Source organism: Mustela putorius, unplaced genomic scaffold, assembly GCF_011764305.1.
Source record: "Mustela putorius furo isolate JIRA1106 unplaced genomic scaffold, ASM1176430v1.1 tig00000759_pilon_pilon_pilon, whole genome shotgun sequence".
Lineage (NCBI taxonomy): Eukaryota > Metazoa > Chordata > Mammalia > Carnivora > Mustelidae > Mustela > Mustela putorius.
The window spans coordinates 11,886,495-11,895,641 of NW_025421467.1; the positions used below are offsets into that span (position 1 = coordinate 11,886,495).

General features: G+C 34.8%; 1 pseudogene; it reads left to right on the top strand.

Moving 5' to 3' along the window:
- The first annotated feature begins 6,727 nt into the window (after positions 1-6,727).
- LOC101688560 lies at positions 6,728-7,918 on the top strand (annotated as a pseudogene).
- The last annotated feature ends 1,229 nt before the right edge of the window (positions 7,919-9,147 follow it).

Here is a 9,147-nt window from a genome sequence, read left to right on the forward strand (position 1 = left end):
GAGTTTTACAAATGCATGTACCTATGTGACTGGCAAAGGGAGAGCAGAAAGCAGGCTCCCTGCAGAGCAGAGAACCCAATGCAGGGCTCAATCCCAGGACCCTGAAATCATGACCCTAGCCAAAGGAAGAAGCTTAACCCACTGAGCAACCCAGGTGACCCTAGTTTTTAAATTCATTTAAACATTGTCTTCTCTATTTTAATATTATTACTTTATTTTCCCCTTATGTAAAAATTACTAAATTGCATAATTAAATCTGGCAATATATTTAATCATTATTTCTAATTTGATCTAAGTAACCAAGGTGTTTTAGATAATTTTTAGGCTCTCCAAATGTAGTGTTTTCCTTACACATATTGAAAATAGACTAAAATGTTCATGCATTTTTGTTACTAAAAGAAAAAGAAAAACCACTTGGTACTTGCTCTTTGTCAGGAAATATTCTAAAACCTTGACCTTTATGAATCCACTTAATCCTCTCAAGAAATGTATGAGATAGGTGTTATTGTTTTCACATTTTTTTAGATTTGAATTGATGACAGGGAAGCTAAATGACTTGCCTAAGGTGGCATTACTGGTATCGTTTGGCCTGTAGAAGTTGGCTTCCCTGTGTAAGCTATAGTCACTTCACTACACTAAAGGGTTTTTATTTTTACATTGATTCCTATGAAAAACAAGCAAGCCTGACATGACTATTGTATACTCTTTTCCCTTCTTTCCTTGTAATTGTTTTGAAATTGAAGGTAACATTTAATTAACAAATTAGTTTGGTATTTTGTAATAAATGGACAGTTCTAAATTAATGATTCTGAAAAATAGAAAACTCCTTTAGATAAACATAGCCTATATATCATGAACTGTTAATTTACTATTTTTTTTCTCCAGTAGAGTTTGTTGCATATAATTGCAAAATAATACCCTTCGTCCTCATAGCTCTGCCTGGCAGTTTTGGAGAGGGTAAAGTACTTCTGACAATGGAAACTCATAGGAGTAAAAGCACATTTTACTCTGGGATTACCAAGTATGAAAGTTAAACACTTATAAACTACAATGGATCTGCACTGGATAGATCAAAATCAAGAAGAGTATTCTAACAATTAAATACTCAAGTCTGACTGAAGATTTTAGGAAAGAGAGATAAAGTCATTGACTCCATAATATTTTTTACCTAGATTCTACTAGGGTTTTTTTTTTTTTTTAAGATTTTATTTATTTGACAGACAGAGATCACAAGCAGGCAGAGATGCAGGCAGAGAAAGAGAGGGGGGGATGTAGGCTCCCTGCTGAGCAGAGAGCCCGATGCAGGGCTTGATCCCAGGACCCTGGGATCATGACCTGAACTGAGGGTAGAGGCTTTAACCCACTAAGCCACCCAGGCACCCCAAGATTCTACTAGTTTTCTAATGGAAAATATTTAGTTTTTTAGAATAAATATAATCATTTGGACTGAAGATTTAATATAGTTAAACATTATCTTGTTATTACTTTTTAAGATTTTATTTATTTATTTGACAGACAGAGATCATAAGTAGGCAGAGAGGCAAGCAGAGAGAAAGAGAGAGGGAAGCAGGCTCCCTGCTGATCCAAGAGCCCGATGTGGGGCTCAATCCCAGGACCCTGGGATCATGACCTGAGCCAAAGGCAGAGGCTTTAACCCACTGAGCCACCCAGGTGCCCCTCTTGTTATTACTTTTAACCTCTATTGCAGGGAAGAATCAATGATTACAGCCTTAATGCTAACCAATTATGTAAATTGACTACTAGAACTATTTCAAATGGTTTTCATGGTAGACAACAAAACATTTTTTAATACTCTTAATGTTGTCAGGGTACCTGGGTGGCTCAGTTGGCTAAGCAGCCAACTCTTTATTTTGGCTGAGGTCATGCTCTCATGGGTCATGAGATTGAGCCCTGTGTCCAGCTCAGAGGGGAGTCTACTTCAACATTCTCTCACTCTGCCCCTTCCTCTACTCTCTCTCTCTAAATAAATATTTAAATAAATCTTTAAAATATACTCTTCATGTTGTCTTTTGTTCTTTCATTTTTATTTCTGTCTTGAGAAATTTTTCCCTATACACATGGTTGAGAATATAATCCCCATATATTTTTTCTAGAAGATTTATATTTCTAGTTATATGTTTAATGTATGATATTTAAAACTAAATTTTTGTATCATGTGAGATAAGGGTTGAGATTCATTTATTTAAATATAGCCATCTAGTTCTAGCACCAATCACTGAAAAAATTTTCTTCCTTCATTGGATTATTTCATGCATATTTGGGAAAATCAATTAGTTATAAAAGCATGGGTCTATTTTTACACTATATTTTGTTCCATTGTCCCATTCAAATATCTTTATATTTAAATACCATACTGTCTTGATAAATGCGACCTTGTTATTTTCCTTTTTAAAAAGATTTTATTTTATTTATTAGACAGGGAGAGACCACAAGCAGAGGGAGTAGGATAGGGAGAAGAAGGCTTCCCCACCTGAGCAGGGAAACTGGTGTGAGGCTCTATCCCAGGACCCTGGGATCATGACATGAGTAGAATGCAGACTCTTTAACCTAACTGAGCCATCCAGGCGATACATAACTGTTACCTTACATTAAGTATTGAAGTCAGGTAGAATCAGTCTTCTAACCATTGTTCTTCTGTTTCAAGACTCTTTCATTACACATGGTTTTTTACATTTAAAACATTTCCTTTAGGGGCACCTGGCTGGCTCAGTGGGTTAATGCCTCTACCTTCGGCTCAGGTCATAATTCCCAGAGTCCTGGGATCAAGCCCCGCATCAGGCTCTCTGCTCAGCAGGGAGCCTGCTTCCTCCTCTCTCTCTGCCTGCTTCTCTGCCTACTTGTGATCTCCGTCTGTCAGATAAATAAATAAATACATCTTTTAAAAAATACAATAAAAACATTTCCTTTAAAAATGTCCTCAAAAACTTATTTTGAAATTGCTACTATTAATCTATACATAAATTTATAAAGAATTGAACTGTTGGCAATATTCCATCAGCTAATCCATAGACATTGTTTAGTTCAGCCATGTTTTATGATTTTCAATAGAGATATTTCACTTTTTTAAATTAATCTCCATTTTATTTTTGTCACTATCATAAATACATTGCTATTGGCATACATAAACACAACTACTGTTAATATACTGAGATGCATGTAGTTTTGTATATCGATCTGTGATCTTGATAAATTCCCCTATTAGTTCTAGCAGTCTGTAGACTCTTTAGGATTTTCTACATGAACAATCTTGCTTTTTGTAAACAAGACTTGTTTTCTTTGTTTGCAATCTTTGTGTCCTTTATTCCTCCTTCAGGACATATTGTATGGACAGGAGCTGTAGGTAAAATGGTGAATAGAAGTGGTGAGAGTGGACAGTCTTACCTGGTTTTTGACCTTAGAGGGAAAGAGTCTAATACTTCCTAATTTATGTTAGATATTAAATGTAGGTGTTTTGTATGTACCCCTTATTACATTTCAGAATCTTTTACATTTCTAGCTTACTGATAATTTTTATCAAGTATGGATATTAAAAAGTTGTCAAATGTTTTTTACTCCTTCTATTCAGTTTTCCTCTTTGGCATATATTAACTTTCATTGTTTTAATTTCAAATACATTTTTTATGCTGATATCAACATAAATTAAGTTCGGTTAATGTTAAAACAATTATATACTCACAGAATAAACTCCACTTGGTTATACTGTAATATCCTTTTTATATATTGTCAGATTTGTTTTGCTGAAATTTGTTCAAAATTTTATCTATAGTCACAGGATAAACCCCCAGTTAGTCATGATGTATTATTATTTTTATTTCTTGATGGATCTGATTTGACAACATTTTAGTAAAAGATTTATGCATGATGTTTTGGGGACTCTGTTATATATGTGTATATATATATATTTTTTCCTTATCATATCTTTATTGAGTTTTGAAATCACAGTTGCTTTGGTTTCAAGAAACAAGTAAAAAACTTTATTCTCTGTTTTTACTTTCTAACAATGTTTATAAACTTGTTTATTTGTTTTCATGTTTGTTAAAATTTATAATTAAAACTATCTAGTCCTGGAGTTTTCCTTGAGAGAAATTTTGTTGTATCCTTTTTTAAACACATTTTTTTTTTTTTGACATAAGGTTATTCTGATTTTTGGGGGGGTATTTTTATAAATCGCTTTCATTGACTGTGTCAATATAGTCTAAGCTGTCAAATTTATTGATTTTACCTTTTTATTTATTTATTTATTCATTTATTTATTTAAACCTTTGACTATATTTAAAATCTGAAGGATCTATATTTCGATTTCATTCCTGTTATTAGTAATTTGTGTTTCTTTTCTTTTTTTCTAATAATTTGCTAGAGTTATATAATTTTTCATTGTTTTTTAAAAGAACTGATCTCTTAAAAATATCTGTACCATTTGTCTGCATGTTAGTTTCTTGACTTCCAATGTTAGTGTAAATTTATTTCTACATACTTGCTTCTTACATTTAAACACATATATTAACTTTATCATTCAGTACAGTTTGCAATTGTTCCTGCAATTCTTTGACAATTCCTGTATTCTTTTTTGAACAATGGATTGGTCATAAATTTGTTGTTTAGCTAATAATACTTGTGGCCTTTCTAGATATTGTACAGAGAATTGTTTTTATTTTAATTCTGTTTGTTGAAAATTACCAAGAATTGCTTTATTAAGCATATAGTCTATCTTTGGGAACAGTCCACATGAACTTGAAAATACTCTGTAATTTTGGGGTGAAATGTCTATAAAATTCTATGAAACAAAGAATGTTGAAGCGGTATATAACTTTACTTATTTTTTCTCCATTTTTTACAATCAAATATGAGAGAAGTATGTTAGAATCTTCAACAAAGATTGTGGATTTTTTTAAAAAAATTCTCATAAATAAACACTTGAGTGTTTATTTTTGTATTTATTATGAAGCTCTATTAGTAGCCAAACACACATGTACACTTGTGATTATCATCTACCTGATAAATGAACACTAGTATTATGAAATTTCCCTTTCTATTTATGACAATATTCCATTATTGAAAATCTATTTTATCTGATGCTGATATAGTCATTTCATTTTTATATATTCACAATTTGGTACAGTACAATTATTTTTTTCCTTTGACTGTCAATCTTTCTAGATCTCTACTTTTAATATGTGTCTATATTTAACATGGATCTTGCTTTTCTATTCAATCTGACAATTTTATCTTTTAATTGGAGTCTTCATTCTCTGTTTTATGAAAAGTTGACATAACTGGATTTAGACCTACAATTTTGCTCTTTTTTATTTTTCTTGGTAAATTTATTTTTGCATTTGGGTTTGATCCAGATTTTAATTCATCATACAAACTATGCTAGCATTAACATTCGACTATTTTCTCCTCATCTCAGTAACATGTCTGCTTGTATCAAACCCACTCCTCCTTCCCCTTGTACCCAGACCAGGCAATTATTACCAGACTTAAAAGTGACTGCAAGCTTTGATCCCCTACCAATGGCTCATCCATCTCTGGACCTTAATTTATTAGCCATCTGAAAATGTGTTAAGGAAACCTAATTCAAAATTGGAGTCAGGAAGCCATGAAAGGAGAGCTGTCAAGCGCAAAGCATTCTATGTAGCTCGCATAGTCCAGCAGGAAGAAGGAAGATTTACTCTCTGGGCAACAGCAGGCTGTAAGTACCCAGCAAAAGCCAACTGCCCTGGCTTGCAGCCAAGGAGAGGCCACCACTTCAAACTCTTATTTTCTTTCAGTGAACATGTCTTTGAAACAACCGTCTCAACTTCCTCCTTTCCTCTATAAAAGGAAGCTCTCCTCTGTTCTCTGGACTTGCCCATGGTTCACCATAGTTGGCTTGTCCTGAATTGTAGTTTTTCTGCTATTCCCTAATAAACTTGATTTTGCTGGCTGAATTAATTGCTTACTTACTTTTTCTTAAAGTTTGACAGTGACCTATAGCATATAACTTTTCAATAACTTTAAACAAATGCATTATTTCCAAGTGTATCTTGTACTTCCTTATTGCTACCAGAGTTATGGTCTTTTGTGACTTTGTACATTATAATTAGATATGGGTATATGATATGAGATATCTTCTCCAGCAATTTTTAAGCAAAAGTTATTGACTTATCAATAAATAAACAAATAAAATAAATAAAGCAAATAAATAACAAATAAAATAAAACAAGATTTATAGTTATACAGTTCTGGGCTTGTTTCTTAGTTTCTTCATTTTCTACCTGTGACTTGGAGAAGTTACTTAATTTTCAGAGCCTTAATTAGTACATTCATAAATCCTATTTCTTACAACCAACCACATATTATTATGAAAATTAAATAAGATCTTATTATGTAAGTTACTCATTTCCTAGACAATGATGGAAACTCAACAAATATTGAACTTTTGTACATATATAAATTTGGATAATTTCTGCATAAGTTTATATCATAAAATAGGTACAAAAATGTTACATTTTCTAAAATTTAAAACTATTTAAGGCCCCATACCACTATGTCTTCCATGCCCCCAATTATGGTGGGAGCACTAGAAGTGGCAGGACTCTGCTCAGCCTTCCTACCTACCTCCTCCACAGCTTCTTTAAGGCAACTACACCCACACCCATGACCATAGTTGTTCATACCCATGTGTCTTCCCATACTTTGTCAGTAGTCAGTGACCAGGCTAAAGAAGCAATTCTGCAAAGCCACTCAGAAAGTGGATGAGAAGAAGGAGTCAAGCTAGATGATGACTTCAAAGAGGTAGAGAGGAAAGTAGAAGTCACCATTAAGACTGTGATGGAAATTATTACCAAACCAATTGAGTACCTTCAAGGGGCGCCTGAGTGTCTCAGTGGGTTAAACCTCTGCCTTCGGCTCAGGTCATGATCTCAGGGTCCTGGGATCAAGCCCCACATTGGGCTTTCTGCTCAGTGGGGACCCTATTTCCCTCTCTCCCTCTGCCTGCCTCTCTGCCTACTTATGATCTCTCTCTGTCAAATAAATAAATAAAATCTTAAAAAAAAATGAGTATTTTCAAGCCAACCCAGCTTCCAGAGATAAACTCAGTATGATCCACCTCATGTCAAAAATCTGCAGCCAAGAGAAGGAGCCAGGATATCCCCAGGTAGAAGGTCTGCTGGCAGAGGTAATGCTCATGTTTGGAGGAGAGCTTAGAGATGATTGTAACTTTGGCTCAGAACTTGGTAAGGTGGGAGAAGCCATTCAAGAACTCTTGGAGGTTTAAGACTTTTTGGACATGGAAATGAAGTGGAACTTCACTGACCTCCTTCAGAAGCTTCATGACAGAATGCTGAAGGAAATTCATCTAAAGAAGTTAGAGGTTGAAGCCTGGACTTTGATTATAAGAAGAAACAACAAGGCAAGATTCCCAATGAAGAGCTCTGTGAGGATTTAAAGAAATTTGTTGAGTCTCAAGAAGTTGCTGAGTCAAGCATGTTCAGCATGCGAGCCAGCTCTCTGCACTCTTTCAAGACCAGCTGGAGTACTGTAAGTGGACAGTCCAGATCCTGCAGCAAGTTATGCCCAGACTGGAAGAAAGAATAAGATAAGCTTCATCTCAGCCTACAGGGGAATATCAGCCTAAACCACAAATGAGTCGGGTTTTCAACTGGAGACAGCACTCAACCCAGTGAAAACTTCTCCCATAGGGAAACTCCCAGGATCCCCAGGGGATCAGTCCTGCTGCTGAGTTCTGTACAACTTTGGACCAGCAAATGAAGGGGAATTGGGTTTTAAACATGGTAATATCATCATGCTCACTAACCAAACTGATGAGCACTGGTACAAGGGATGGCTTCATGGCCAGTCAGTCTTCTGTCCTGTCAACTATGTAGAGACTCTGGTCGCTTTGTCCCATTAAAATGTTAAGCTGGCAGGCTCACCTCCACTATATCTTAATATGGATATTTACATTTAACTGCTGCTTTAATAATGTTGCTTACAACACATCCCAGATGTGGGATGCAGTGGTCCAAGTCATCAAGCTCCACCCTTCTTTGATTAACTTGTATGATCCTACAAGAGTCATGGTGATGGGTACTATCTTCTTAGCCTGGTGAGCATGGCACATACTTTTTTTTTTCTTTAAAGATTTTATTTATTTATTTGACAGAGAGAAATCACAAGTAGATGGAGAGGCAGGCAGAGAGAGAAAGAGGGAAGCATGCTCCCTGCTGAGCAGAGAGCCCGATGCAGGACTCAATCCCAGGACCCTGAGATCATGACCTGAGCCGAAGACAGCAGCTTAACCCACTGAGCCACCCAGGTGCCCCATGGCACATACTTTTTAAAATACCATCTGAGATCAGCCAGTAGTCATAGAAATCTGTTTACATGGTTCTCAGGAGGCTGTAGCTTCCTAAAAGATGACCACGAGCCACATCACAGAAACACCATCCTAATGAAGATATTATTCGTCACTCATCTCAAGGTCTCAGTCTTTCCATTTAAATAGAAGAATGTTTTTCCTTCCCCATTTTCTTCTCCCAAATAGGTACATCACAGAATTGTGGAAAAAAGCTTCCCTTACCAGAAAATTGTTTTTGGATCTGAATTAATTGGTCCCATATTGCTGTCTGTAGAAAAGCATTGAATGTGTGTTCAAAACCTTCTCTGAAAATGGTCATCTTTGTTTCTCTCAATTATGCCTACTCCAGAGGAAAGCCAGTTTTCTTCCCTCCCTGCTAATAAAGCCAGAGGAGACTTCTGTTTATTTCTTTTTTGTTCTAAAAATCTAAGTATCCATGTTAATTATCTTTGAATTAACTCAAAAAGAAAATTCCCTGTAATTATTTTTATATTTTTGGTACTTCATTGAAACAAAGTCTTATCCTTTCTGTTAAATATGACTTTACTTCATCTGTCTCTCTACTTTTCCTCCAGTCCCTATTGGAAATAACATATTCTCATTTTCTGATCATAAAATATTTCAACCCCTAACTCAAACCTATTATAATACATCAAAAATATTTTTCTTTAATAGTTGAAATAGAATATTATATTCATTTTTAAACAAGAAAATTAATAAAGAGTTATGTTTAAAACAACAAATAACAATTAACATTTGTAACAGGGAAGTCAGTTAATACA